Genomic DNA, 13,449 nt, shown 5'->3' on the forward strand with positions numbered 1-13,449 from the left:
TGGTAAAAGACGGTAAATATACTTACTGCAGTGAGCATTTCATAACATATATAAATGTCAAATCACTATGTTGAACACCTGGAACTAATATAATATTATAGGTCAGCCATACTTACATTAAAAAAAAATGCCAGTAGCTGCTCACTTTTGAGACCAGTGACCTGTAGAACTGTTTCTCTAACTTCATCTGGGAAAGGGGAGGGGCTTGCTCAATATACACAATGCAAAGCCACAACCCCAACCCAGCATCCTTGAGAGCATGGCCTGGGCCTCTGTATGTTTAATAAACTCTTCAGGTGATTGTAATGCATAGAAAGATTTAAGAACCACTGGCATGTGAGCAAAACCCTATACACTCCACTGCATGACCTATATACAAGTACTTCAACTACCAGTAAAATCTCCCTTCCTGCCACTCTTCCACCTCACTCTACTCTCCAGCAATACTTAAATTTGCTTGAAGTTCACCGTCCACACTTCACAAGCTTTGCTCATACCATTTCCTGTGGTTAGAGCCCTAACTCACAATACCATAACCAACCACCAAAATTCTATTGATCTTCAAGTCCAACTCCAATTTCCTATCAAATCTTGCCTAATTTTCTTAAGTAGACAGTTCTCCTCCTTTGTTCCTAATGTACCCTTACCTTTTTAGTAACTGTCCCATAGAATTTAAAAGTTTATCTGTCTCTCAATAGAGAGAACTGGTGAAGGTAGAAAGCCTGTCATTTCATCTTTGTAACCCTAAAGACTTCACCCCAAGACTGACACATGATTTAGTTTTTCAAATATATGTTGCACAAAGAATAAACAAGAAACAAAACTGTCTATTCCAAATTAACAAGAAGGACATCTCCTTAAGTGATTAAAAACTAAAGAAAAGATAAAAAATGGCTGTCATAGCTATTTTCCACAGTAACAATAACCAAAGATAACCAAATCAAGAGGGGAAAGCGACTATTATTACTTTACAAATTATTTCTCATACCTAGAATAATGCTATGAAGCAGATCCTATTCTCCTTTTACATATATAAAAGCTGAAAGTATTGTGAGCCTTAAATCACTCACTAAACTTCAAAATTTGTAAATGGTAATGCTAAAATATGCTACTGGATCTAACTGCACATCTGTCTAATGAAAATTTAAGTCTTAAGAAACCAGAACATTAAAATGAGCACTACTGGGGGCGCCTGACTGGCTCATTTGCCAGAGCATGTGACTCTTGATCTCGGGGTTGTAAATTCAAGCCCCACACTGGGAGTAGAGATTACTTTAAAAATAAAATAAGATTAAAAAATAGGGATGCCTGGGTGGCTCAGTCCGTTAAGCGTCCGAACTCTTGATTTCCGCTCAAGTCATGATCTCACAGTCAGTTTGAGCCCACAGTCGGGCTCTGCAGTAACAGCATAAAGTCTGCTGGAATTCTTTTTCTTATGTACCTTCCCTGCTTGTGCACAAGCACACTCTCAAAAATAAACATTTTTTAAAGTAAAAATAAACGAGCACTAATATAAAAGCAAAAGACTAAGTTCACATTTACTTGGAAAGCCATCACAATTCTGATCCAAAAAGTGAAGGAGACCACGAGCTCCCTGGAGTTAGTGTCCTAGATTAGGTGAAAAAACTTCCCCAAAGGTTAACCTCTTGAGCTACCTGTGAGAACTAGAGTTCTACACTGTTCATGCATCAATACATGAAAAACAGCAAAGGGTGGTACAGAGATGTGTAATCCTACTTATGAAAGTATAAGGTAAGGTGACACTTGAAATGCTTGTCTCCTGATTAAAAAGCAAGCCTGTAGCTTCCAATGGGTTCCCTTTTCTTACTTACACTCCAGTGTCACTGGTCCATTAACATAGCATGATTTTCCATTAAATCAAAGTGACTATCAGCTAAATTAGTTCTTCATACTAAGTACCAGCACAAAGAGTGGCCCTTTTTTTTTACAACAGCACTACAATTTAAAAAGCAATGGGACACCTGGGGTGGCTCAGTCACTTAACCATCCAACATCTGCTCAAGTCATGATTTCACAGTTCACAAGCCCAAGCCTCAAGTTTGGCTCTGTGCTGACAGCTCAGAACCAGGAGCCTGCTTCAGACTGTCTCCCTCTTTCTCTGCCTCTCCCCCATCTGCGCACACGTGCTCACGCGCGCGCTCTCTCTCTCTCTCACAAACATTAAATAAAATTTTTAAAAAGGTGACACAGGGGTGCCTGGGTGGCTCAGTCAGTTAAGTCTCCGGCTTAGGCTCAGGTCAGATCTCACGTTCGTGGGTTCGAGGCCCGCGTCAGGCTCTGTGCTGACAGCTAGCTCAGAGCCTGGAACCTGCTTCTGGTTCTGTGTCTCCTTCTCTCTCTGCCTCTCCCCCTCTCATGCTCTGTCTCTCTCTGTATCAAAAATAAATAAAACATTAAAAAAAAATTTTTTAAAAAGGTGACACAAAATATCTGAAAAGTACATATGCATAATAGCAAATATATATCCTAGACAGTTAAATGTGTGCACATAATCTCAATTTTGATAAATTTTGATTCAAGACTCCTCTCTTCTAGTAACCTTTCGCCTCTTTTTTACTGAAAACATGCACTGGTAGCACCTACCAGACTAATTAATGACCAAGGTTTTAAGAAAACTAGCTTATCATTTCTTATTGCACGTTAACACAAAACTATTAACACTTCATTTTTTGTCATGTAAGGGGTACTATGGGCAATTCCACAACCTGTTTTAACAAAATGGGTCCCTTGAAATCAGGACATTTCTTTGTGCACAAACTTGTGTAAAAATTGCTCAGGGCGGGGGGGGGGGGGAAGAATAAAAGAAAACTACCACATGAACAAAAAAAGCAGTTAATAAACTTATTTTTGTATCTGTCTGCTTCACTAAATTGTAAACTTTGAGAGCAAAAGATAATAACTTCACCTTTGTTTCCCCATTTGTAAACACTAAACAAAAGCAGGACTCTATCCAAATTAATCCTCAAATTAAACCTCTTAAGAAAAAGCAGGACAGATCATCATTCCCTCTCTCAGAAGAGAAACAAATCTCAGAAAGCTAAAGACACTGGCTCAAAATCACTGAACTAGTGACTAGAACTCTAAGACTGCTTTTTTTTTAATGCTTATTTGTGAGAGAAAGAGCACAAGCAAGGGAGGGGCAGAGAAAGAAGAAAGAGAGAGGGGTGCAGAAGCCAAAGCAGGCTTTGAGCTCTGAGCGGTCAGCACAGAGCCCAACAGCAGGCTCAAACCCTGGAGCTGTGACATCATGACCTGAGCGAAGTCGGATACTTAACTGACTGAGCCATCCAGGTGCCCTTTAGGGCTGTTATCTTTTAAGTGAATGCTTTCAGACAACAATGACTACAATCATCACTGAAAATTGTGTTTAAAATTTCACTGAAATGTATAAAGACACAAAGAAGGTAACATAAAACACAAGTATTCTGTACATCCTTTTCATATAAAAATTCTCTCATCTTATCTGAGTATAAATTTGAGTTTCTTGCGATGTCTGAATGGCTCAGTCGAGTGTCTGATTCTTGATTATGGCTCATACATTATTCCAGGGTCGTGGATAGAGCCCCAAGATGCTGAACATGGAGCTTGCTTGAGATTCTCTCTCCCTCTGCTCCTTCCCCACTCACACATGCGCAATCACACTCTCTCTAAAATAAAGAATTTTAAAAAGTAAATAAATAATAAACTTTCGTTTCCTTGCCTTTGCAACTTTTTTTTTTTTTTTTTTTAAGATTTTACTTTTGAGGCTACAGGGTGGCTCAGTTGATTAAACTTCCAACCCTTGGTTTCTGCTCAGGTCATGATCTCACAGTTAGTGAGTTCAAGCCCTGAGACAGGGCTCCAAACTGAGAGCACAGAGCCTGCTTGGGATTATTTCTCTCCTCCCTCTCTCTGCCCCTCCCCTGCTCGCTTACTCACTCTTTTTCTCTCTCAAAAATAAATAAGATTTAAAAAAATAATAAAAATAATAATTTATTTTTCTAAAGTTTGTTTTCTCTACACACAAAGTGGGTTTCAAACTTAAAGTCTCAAGATGAAGAATCACATGCTCTACTGACTGAGTCAGCCAGGCGTCCCTGCCTTTCCAAATTTTTAATTAACTGTGACCAGTGGCTTTTTTCAAAATGAGAACCACACAGCTCCTGTCCCACCAAACCCCCATGCCGTTTCCTCCTCCAACAATTAAGCACCTACTATGTAAATCAAAAAGTGGTTTTCACACTACTCGACAATGAACCAAAGAAAACGAAAACACTATTTCAAAAATATACATGCCCCCCTATATTTATTGCAGTATTATTTGCAATAGCCAAGACATGAAAATAACCCAAGTATCCCAGGAATGGATAAACATGTGGGATAAACATGTACACGTGCATATTGCTTACACATTAAAAAAAAAATTTACTCAGCCATAAAAAAAGAACATGATCTTGCCATTTGCCATAACATGGATGGACCTACAGGATATTATCCTAAGAGAAGTCAGAGAAAGACACATACCATATGATTTAACTTACATTCATATAGTTTTAGAATAAACAATAACAGACTCATAATTACAGAGAACTGGGGGCTGTAGGGGGCAAAGTGGAAGCATGGGTAAAACAGGCGAAGGGGATTAAGAGGTATAAACTTCTAGTTATAAGTCAGAGATGAAAAATAAAGCATAGTGAATATATCAACATTATTGTAATAACGTGACAAACAGTGACCACAGTTAAGGTCATGAGCACTTACTAATGTATAGAAATGCTGAGTCACTGTGATATACACCTGAAATTAAAACAACATACACCAACTACACTTCAACAATAAAAAAAAATTAAATTGTTTCCTGTTTTTACTTTTCTTCTCCAAATGTTTGGAACAGCAGCTTGATAAACAAAAGCAAAAATAAATATTTTAAGAACAAGTAAAAAGCTCAGCATTTATGTTTTTCTATTTCTAAAAAGGGCAACAATCAACTCAACAGACATCTCTCTGAAAATTGTTTAAAATCAAAGAGATGAGGGGCACCTGGGTGGCTCTGTCGGTTGAGTGTCCGGCTTCAGCTCAGGTCATGATCTCGTGGTTCGTGGGTTCAAGCCCCGTTCATGGGTTCAAGCCCCACGTTGGGCTCTGTGCTGACAGCTAGCTCAGAGCCTGGAGCCTGTCTTCAGATTCTGTGTCTCCCTCTCTCTGACCCTCCCTTGCTCATGCTGTCTCTCTCTCTCTCAAGAATAAAAAATAAGACATTAAAAAATAAAAATTTTAAAAATAAAAATAAAATCAAACAGATGAGAAATATCATACATCATATACACCAGGAAAGGAAAATATACTAGAGATAGCTAATAACCTGACAAGAAAGACTGGAGTATTTCCCTCTAGCAGAAATCCAAAAAATTTAAGTTATCTTATCAACCCAGTGCATTTTCCTGAGGCTAAGACTTTTACACATTCTGGTTTATCTACCTAAAACATTCTCCCCCTCTCATCCTACTCGTATTTAGCTCTCATTCAACTCCCATTCTTGGAGGGGCTTTTTCCAACCCACTCATCTAATATCTCTCCCTGTGAAATTGTCTGAAGACCTATCATTCCTTGGCTCCAAAGCATTCATCACAAGTCTTATTACATACTCCTTTCTGTGTTTAATGTCTATTTCTCCCAAAAGAATATAAGCTCCTTGAAGTCTGCTGGTAGGTTGTTTTTTCTTTTTTTTTTCAAACAGCTTTATTATGGTACAATTTACATACCACAAAATTCACTTTTTTCAAGTATACAATTCAATGATGTCTAATAAATTTACAAAATTATGCAACCATCACCAAGTGATTGCTTGTTAACTCTGGCATTTAGGAGATAAATATCTGTGAATGAATGAATAAATCAATCTGAAAATGAGTTACTCTTGTAATCCCATTACTACTAGTATGCATGCAACGTACCACATGAGATTTTGTGGTAAACTTGCCTGTTACATTCCATTCCATTCCAAATATCCTTCAGTCAGCTCTTGAACCTACTCAAATATTAGCCTACTGCCTGGCTTAGGGAACAGGGACTCATTCAGGTCAAGTTTATGTGTACCTACTACAATTCCTTTTTCCCTATCAAGAAATACCCTCCTCTCCCCCTAGCCATTTTAACATAATATACCTAATAAAGGAAAGTTTAGGAAAAGTAATCTTACTAGGGAAGACAAGGCATTCATTTAATGGTTGTACTTTTGTAATATCAAAGTGATGGAAAAAAGTTTTTGGTACTGACATACAGCTAGTTGAGGTCTAAATATATCTTCCTAGGGGCGCCTCGGTGGCTCAGTCAGTTAAGCGTCCAGCTCTGGCTCAGGTCATGATCTCACGGTTCATGGGGTCGAGCCCCGCATCAGGCTCTGTGCTGACAGCTAGCTCAGAGGCCGGCGCCTGCTTCGGAATTCTGTGTCTCCCTCTCTCTCTGACCCTCCCCCACTCTCTGTCTCTCAAAAATAAATAAAAAACATTAAAAAAAATTTTTTAAATAAATATATCTTCCTAGACACATAGCTAGAGCCAAGGGAAACAAAACCAAAAATGAACTAGTGGGACTTCAAGATAAAAAGCTTTCTGCACAGGGAAGAAAACAATCCACAAAACTAAAAGGCAGCCTATGGAATGGAAGAAGATATTTGCAAATGACATATCTGATAAAGGGTTAGTACCCAAAACCTATAAAGAACTTATCAAAACTCAACACCCAAAAAACAATCCAGTTAAGAAATGGGCAGAAGACGTGAACCAATATTTTTCCAAAGAAGATATTCAGATGGCTCAAGGACACACACAAAAAATGCTCAAAATCACTCACCATCAGAGAAATACATATCAAAACCACAATGAGATACCATCTCAAACTCTGTCAGAATCGCAAAAATTAACACAGGAAACAAGAGATCTTGGCAAGGATGGGGAGAAAGAGGAGCCCTGTTATACTGTTAGGGGGAATGCAAACACATGCAGCCACCGTGGTAAACAGGATGGATGTTCCCCAAAAATTAAACATAGAACTACACTATGATCCAGCAATTACACTACAAAGGACACAAAAAAACAGACTGAAGGGGAGCCTGGGTGACTCAGTAAGTTAAGCAACTGACTCCACCTCAGGTCATGATCTCACAGTTCGATGCTGGGTCTCCTTCTCTCTGCCCCTCCCCTACCTGCACACATGCCCTCTCAAAATTAAACATTAAAAAAAAAATACAGAATCAAAGGTGTACATCCACCTCGATGTTTACAGTGCATTATCAACAACAGCTAACCTATGGCAAGAATCGAAATGTCCATCAACTGATGAATAAAGTGTGGCATAAACCATGGAATATTACTCAGCCACCAAAAAAATGAAATCTTGCAATTTGCAATGACGTGTATGGAGCTAGAGGATATTATGCTAAGGAAAATAAATCAGAGAAAGACAAATAACATGATTTCACTCATTTAAGAAACAAAACATGAACTTATGGAAAGAGGAAAAAAGAGAGAGAACAAACTGAGGGTTAAAGGAGGTGGGTGGAGGGTGGGCTAAATGGAGGATGGATTAAATTATGGAAAGCACTTCTTATGGCAAGCACTGGGTGCTTTATGTAAGTGATGAATCACTAAATTCTACACCTGAAACCACTATCACACTATATATTGCCTAGAATTTAAATAAAAAAAGAATAATATATACTGACCTTACATATAATTGGAAACTTTTTTCAGATATAATCAGTCCCTTTGTTGTTTTTCTATGTATAAAACAGAAATTTCAGGCTGCCTGCATTGCTCAATTGAATGTTCAACTCTTCATTTCGGCTCAGTTCGTGATCCCAGGGCTGGAGCCCTGTGTCAGGTTCCACACTGAGTGTGTAGCCTGCTTAAGATTTTCTCTCCAGGAGCACCTGGGTAGCTCAGTCAGTCAAGCGTCCAGCTTCAGCTCAGGTCATGATCTCATGGTTCGTGGGTTCGAGCCCCAGGTCGGACTCTGTGCTGACCACTAGCTCAGAGCCTAGAACCTGCTCTGGATTCTGTATCTCCCTCTCTCTCGGACCCTCCCCTACTCGTGCGGTCTCTCTCTGTCTCTCAATAATTAAAAAAATAAAAAATAAAAAAACATAAAAAGATTTTCTCTCTCCCTCTGTCCCTCCCCCCAGCACACACTCACACATTCATTCTCTCTCTCTCTCAAATTAAAAAAAAAATTTTTTTTTCAGGACACCTGGGTGGCTCATTCAGTTAAGCACTGGACTCTGGATTTTAGCTCAGTTCATGATCTCACAGTTCAGCATCAGGCTCTGTGCAAACAGCATGGAGCCTGCTAAGGATTCTCTCTCTCCCTCTGCACCTCCCCAGCTCACACTATCAAAATAAAAATAAATAAAAAATACAAGTAACAAAGAACAACAAAAAAATAAGCAAAAGATCTAAAAACATTTATTCAAAGAAGATAACATAAATGAATAGATGTTTAACATCTTTATCTCTTAAGGAAATAAAAAATCAAAACCACAATGAAATACCCGCTCGCCCCCATTAAGAGGGCAATTATCAAACAACTAAGGAAAGTAACAACTACTGGAGAGGATGTGGAGAAAATGTAACCCTTGTATATGGCTTAACAGAAATGCAAAAAGGTACAGCAGCCCTGGAAAACAGTTGTATGTTTCCCCAAAAAAGTTAAACCTAGTATTCCCATATAACCCAGCAAGTCCACTTCGGTCCGTACCCAAAAGTCAAACATACACTTGTACACCAATATTCACAGCAACATTATTCACAAAAGTCAATACATGTACTAAAAAAGAGAAAACGGGGCACCTGGCTAGCTCAGAAGGTAGAAAATGGGACTCCTGATCTTGGGGTTGTTGAATTCAAGCCCCACACTGGGTATGGAGCCTACTTTAAAAAAAAAAAAAAAGATAACAGGTCCAAAATTTAATCACCCGGGCTAAGCCTACATCACCAAACCAAGACATAATATCTACCTAACTGCTTCCCCCAAGAAGGTAATCTTAACTAGTCAGTCCGGAATTTCCTGGTCAGCACTAGTGAGGTAATGTGCCTGACAGACTCAGACTGTCCACCTAAGTACGGTGACCTGCCTGAAACAACCCACTCTTTGCTAGTAACTTCCTTGTCCCGCCTCCTTTGGCCTCTAAAAGCCTTCCATTTTGTACAGCTCCTCAGAGCTCCTTTCAGTCTGCTACATGCGATGCTGCTTGATTCATGAATAGTTGAATAAAGCCCGTAAAACTGTTAAAATTTACTGAACTGAATTTTGTTTTTTTACAACGCAGAAACAATCCAAATGTCCATCAACAGATAAACAAAATGGTCTATACACATACAACGGAACTCAGCCTTAAAAAAGTAAATTCTGATACAAGCTGTAACATATATGAAACTTGAAAACATGCTAAATGAAATAAGCCAAACACAAAAGGACAAACGCTATATGAATTCACCTACACGAGTTACCTAGAACAGGCAAGATTACAGAAACAGAATATAGAATAAAGGCTACCAAGGGCTGGGCAGGGGACGAAATGGGGGATAACTGTCTATAGCGTTTCTTTTGGGGATGACAAAAAAAGTTCTCAAAATAGACAGTGGTGTTGGTTGCACAACACCAATATACTCGATGCCATAAGTTGTACAGTTAAAAAAATGGTTAAAATCGTAAATTGTTATGTATATTTACAATTGTTTTCCAAGCAACCTACAGTAATTTATACTATTATATTCTCCAGTACTAAAGTTAGTGTAAAATGAAGAGAAAGCCATGCAGATGGAAGTTACTCATAAACGATAATAAAAGGATCTGTCATTTTACTGGTGAGGGAAAACTGACAAGTCATCATGCATTCATTTCAGCCATTTTCTGTCCTAAAACAATGGTATTCTAATAAAAAACACACTGTAAAATTTACTTAGTGAAGAATTTTGTGACACTGTGATATGCCTTTCTACACCTTTCTAAGGATTTAAGCATGCTGTGTCAAAAATCCCTAAATGATGACACAACTGGAAAAAAATACTACCCTAACTTTAAAAGCAGCATAGATTAATAAACAGGGAACTCCTAATGGACATACAAATAGTGACCATTCATTCAATTTCATCAGCAAATAATTAAAATGCACAGTACCTCTGAGAAACCCAGGCCAACAAGTATGGCTACTATATTTGCAAAAAGCAAAACTGAAGACACATCTTTACATTAACCCAGAAAGTCATTAATTCAAACTTCCATTAAATGTCTGTCTTTAAAGGTAAGTGCATTTAAGTCATTTAATGTCCATCGTATACATTACTGTGGTTCGGGTTATCATTTTTATAATACCAGCTCCTTGAAAGGAAGGTAAATGCCCAACGTGAGGTACTTCTCTTCACAATTAGAAGGCACAATGCGGAACCTAATGAAATTCTGCAACGGCCTTTCTAAAAGTCAGTTTCATTTTTAATTGATTACAAATAAAAGTTACCAGTTTCTCACGTGTCAAGTGTGCCAACAGATTCAATTTCCTATAACTTTATCTCGGAAACCAGTCGCCCCATATGTAACTTAACACTGTACCCATTCTGGCCTGTGTATTCAGACTGCATTCTAGACAAGTCCCCAGTGTACCAAGAGCCCAATTTTGGCGATATTCTCTGAGCGATTTAAGGAAGTCAGCAACCACTCATCTCACGTGATCTTTAAAAGGGGCGCAGTTGAGCCCAGATTAAACCACAGGGTTTTTATTTATTTTTTTTTTTTTGCATTGACTTCACAGACGAGACCAGCATCAAGGAAGTGGCAGGGAAGTGGCGCAGTCTGCTGCACAGGGGAGGTTAGCAAACGCGTAGGTTGCTGTGCTTTGGAGTTTGGGGGAGCTAAAAGGTAGGAAGGCACACCGGCTCACGCGCATTGCAGCGGCTGAAAAATCGAAGGGTGCCACACCCCCCACCCCAAGCAGCCCGGGCAAGGCTTCATCTCTTCAGGCTCGAGCAAAAAGGGGGCCCACTCTACGTACTAGCCCATCTTCAGGGCACTGCTCCCAGTCTGGGCACCCCAACACGCAACGCCCTTGAGCACCGCGCGGGTGGTACTAGGCGCTGGGGGGCGCAGAGGGGGGAGGGCCGCGGTCCTGGACGACCCGCGCATGCGCAGACAAGGGTACCCGCCCGTTCACCTACCGTTGGAACCGCGACGCCCCGTTCCCCGGCCGCGGCCGCTTCTCCAGGACCTGCGGCGACGGCAATAGAGCGAGAACTGAGGCCCCAGGTGGCTCCGCGGCCGGCGAGCCTCCTCCTGTGGTGGCCGCTGGCGAGACGCTGAAGCGACGGCTACGGCGCGGGGCCAGCCCGGTAAGCGACCCCCAGATGCCCCCGGCGGTGGCGGCGGCGAAGACGTGGAAGAGGGGGCAGGAGCGGTGGCTGAAGCAGTGGCTGAGGCGCAGACCCTCCCTAACGGCGAGCGGGAGGAGAGCGGAGGGCGGAGGGCGGAGGGCGGGGGCCGGACCGGACGTGACGTGCGTGGGAGGGGGCGGGGCGGGCCCGCTTGCGGGGGCGGGGCGAGTGCGCCCTGATTTGGGGTGTTCCCCAAAGCCCCTGGCCACAGCCCGGCAGCTTGCGGGCTTTAGAGCTAACCTTCTTCTTCCGCCCCAAACCTGGGCCCCTGAGTTAGAGTGCGAGAAGCCCGGCGCGGGCCTGAGGGAGGTCCTCAGTCTGGGGAGGTTGGAAAGATAGAAACTCGGTAAAACTGGAAAACCGACGTCTCTCCTAGTCTCTGCGGTGAGGGCAGTGCCTTCCTGCAGAAGACCAGAAAAACCCAGGTGCCCTTATCCGGGTGAGAAGCACGGAGACCCTAACAGAAATCCGCCCAGCAGGCCGAGGCAGTGACTCACGTTCCCATTCCCAGCGTGGGGGTCAGATCCGAGCCCCTGCCCGCCCTCCACCCTTCCTCTTCACTTAAGGACATGACCTCAACTCCAGAGAGAACGTATATGCCTCTGGTGCGGAAACCGTAGGGGAATATGAAAGTGGACAGGCTACATATCCAGAGGGAGTTTGCTATACTAAGCCAAAGAGGTTCAAAGGCAGAGCTGAAAGGAGGCGTAAAGAATGAGGCGCCCTCTGAGTCTAGGGAATCAGGGAGTTGGTACTTGCTTGTATAGCCAGCCACCCAGACCGACCCTGCAGCTCCCACGCGCTCACAAAGATGTGAATATTCAGCCAATCTCTTCTCTGCCTTAGTGTGCTAAATAAAGGCTTTGACATCTTCCATTGAGTAAAACGCAGTGTTCTGCTTTTGTGCTCCTGGATAGCGGGTAGAGCCACACCTGCACAAAGAAGTCTGCGTGTCTGTAAAAATAGAAATGACCACAATTCGGTTGTGTCCTGTTTGCCGGAGGTGAAAGTCAGTGACCCAGAAAACGTAAAACAAGAAGCTTCATAGAACTTGGGACAAGATTTTTTTAAAAAAGAAAAGAAAAAGTCACCGTGTGAGATGATCTGTAAATGTGTTACAGAGGCCAAAGTAGCTCCCAAATTTCATGAGACAGTGAAATAAACCATCTGTACCTTCAGTGTCACATGCCTAGTTGATGCTGTCATAAAGGAAGGGTGTGGTCCATAAAGAGTCTAGAACCAGGAGAATCTGAGTAAGAATGCAATGTGGGCTTGCACTCTGTCCAGGAGAGAGACTACTGATTCTAATGACCAGGATCAATACCTATTATCAGGACAGGTAAAAATTTAATTCAAGTTCATTCTCTCACTCAACGAATACCCACTGAATGCTTACTGTGTTCTAGTCTCTCAGAACTCTACAGAAAATAAGATCTCTGCCTTTATTGAGTTTATATACTGGCAAAGTTAAGTTCTGGATATCTTTTAAGAACATGTGAAGACCCATACTCTGATTCCATACCCATGAAGTAGTCTTCCCATCACTTAAGGGATCTTAAATAAACCCACTGAGAAGCAATTGTCCAAGGCACATAACTGGTACTAGTAAACTATATATATACTCTCAATAAAATCACCTGAGGGCTATAAATCAGCTTCTGTTCACTGGGTTGAGTTATAAAGTTGTTTTATCCAAATTAATTTCTCAGAGCCTAATTAGGCTTAAGTGAAATGAAATGTAAATTTCTGAATCTTGCCAAAGTGAGGACCAGACAGGCCCCAGTTTCATAGCAGCCCAATCAAGATGCAGCCTATGCATTCATGGGGTGCCTGGGTAGCTCAGTTAGTTAAGCACCAGCTTGAGCTCAGGTCATGATCTTGCAGTCCTTGGATTCAAGCCCTGTGTCAGGCTCTAAGCTGACAGCTCAGAGCCTAGAGCCTACTTCAGGTTCTGTGTGTGTGTGTGTGTGTGTGTGTGTGTGTCAAAAATAAATAAACATTTTTTAAAAATGCAGCCTTGGGGCGCCTG

At 41.4% G+C, this 13,449-nt stretch overlaps 1 protein-coding gene across 5 annotated transcripts in view; it reads right to left on the reverse strand.

Annotated features, from left to right (window-relative positions):
* Positions 1–11,518, reverse strand: part of FAM13B (family with sequence similarity 13 member B) — a 70,524-nt gene extending 59,006 nt beyond the window's left edge. For all 5 annotated transcript variants that reach the window (XM_029941971.1, XM_029941969.1, XM_029941970.1 and 2 more), the window contains exon 1: positions 11,208–11,518. The gene's annotated coding sequence lies outside the window, so the exon portion shown is untranslated. The remainder of the gene's footprint in view (positions 1–11,207) is intronic.
* Positions 11,519–13,449: the final 1,931 nt, after the last annotated feature.

Source organism: Suricata suricatta, chromosome 6 (genome assembly GCF_006229205.1).
Source record: "Suricata suricatta isolate VVHF042 chromosome 6, meerkat_22Aug2017_6uvM2_HiC, whole genome shotgun sequence".
NCBI lineage: Eukaryota > Metazoa > Chordata > Mammalia > Carnivora > Herpestidae > Suricata > Suricata suricatta.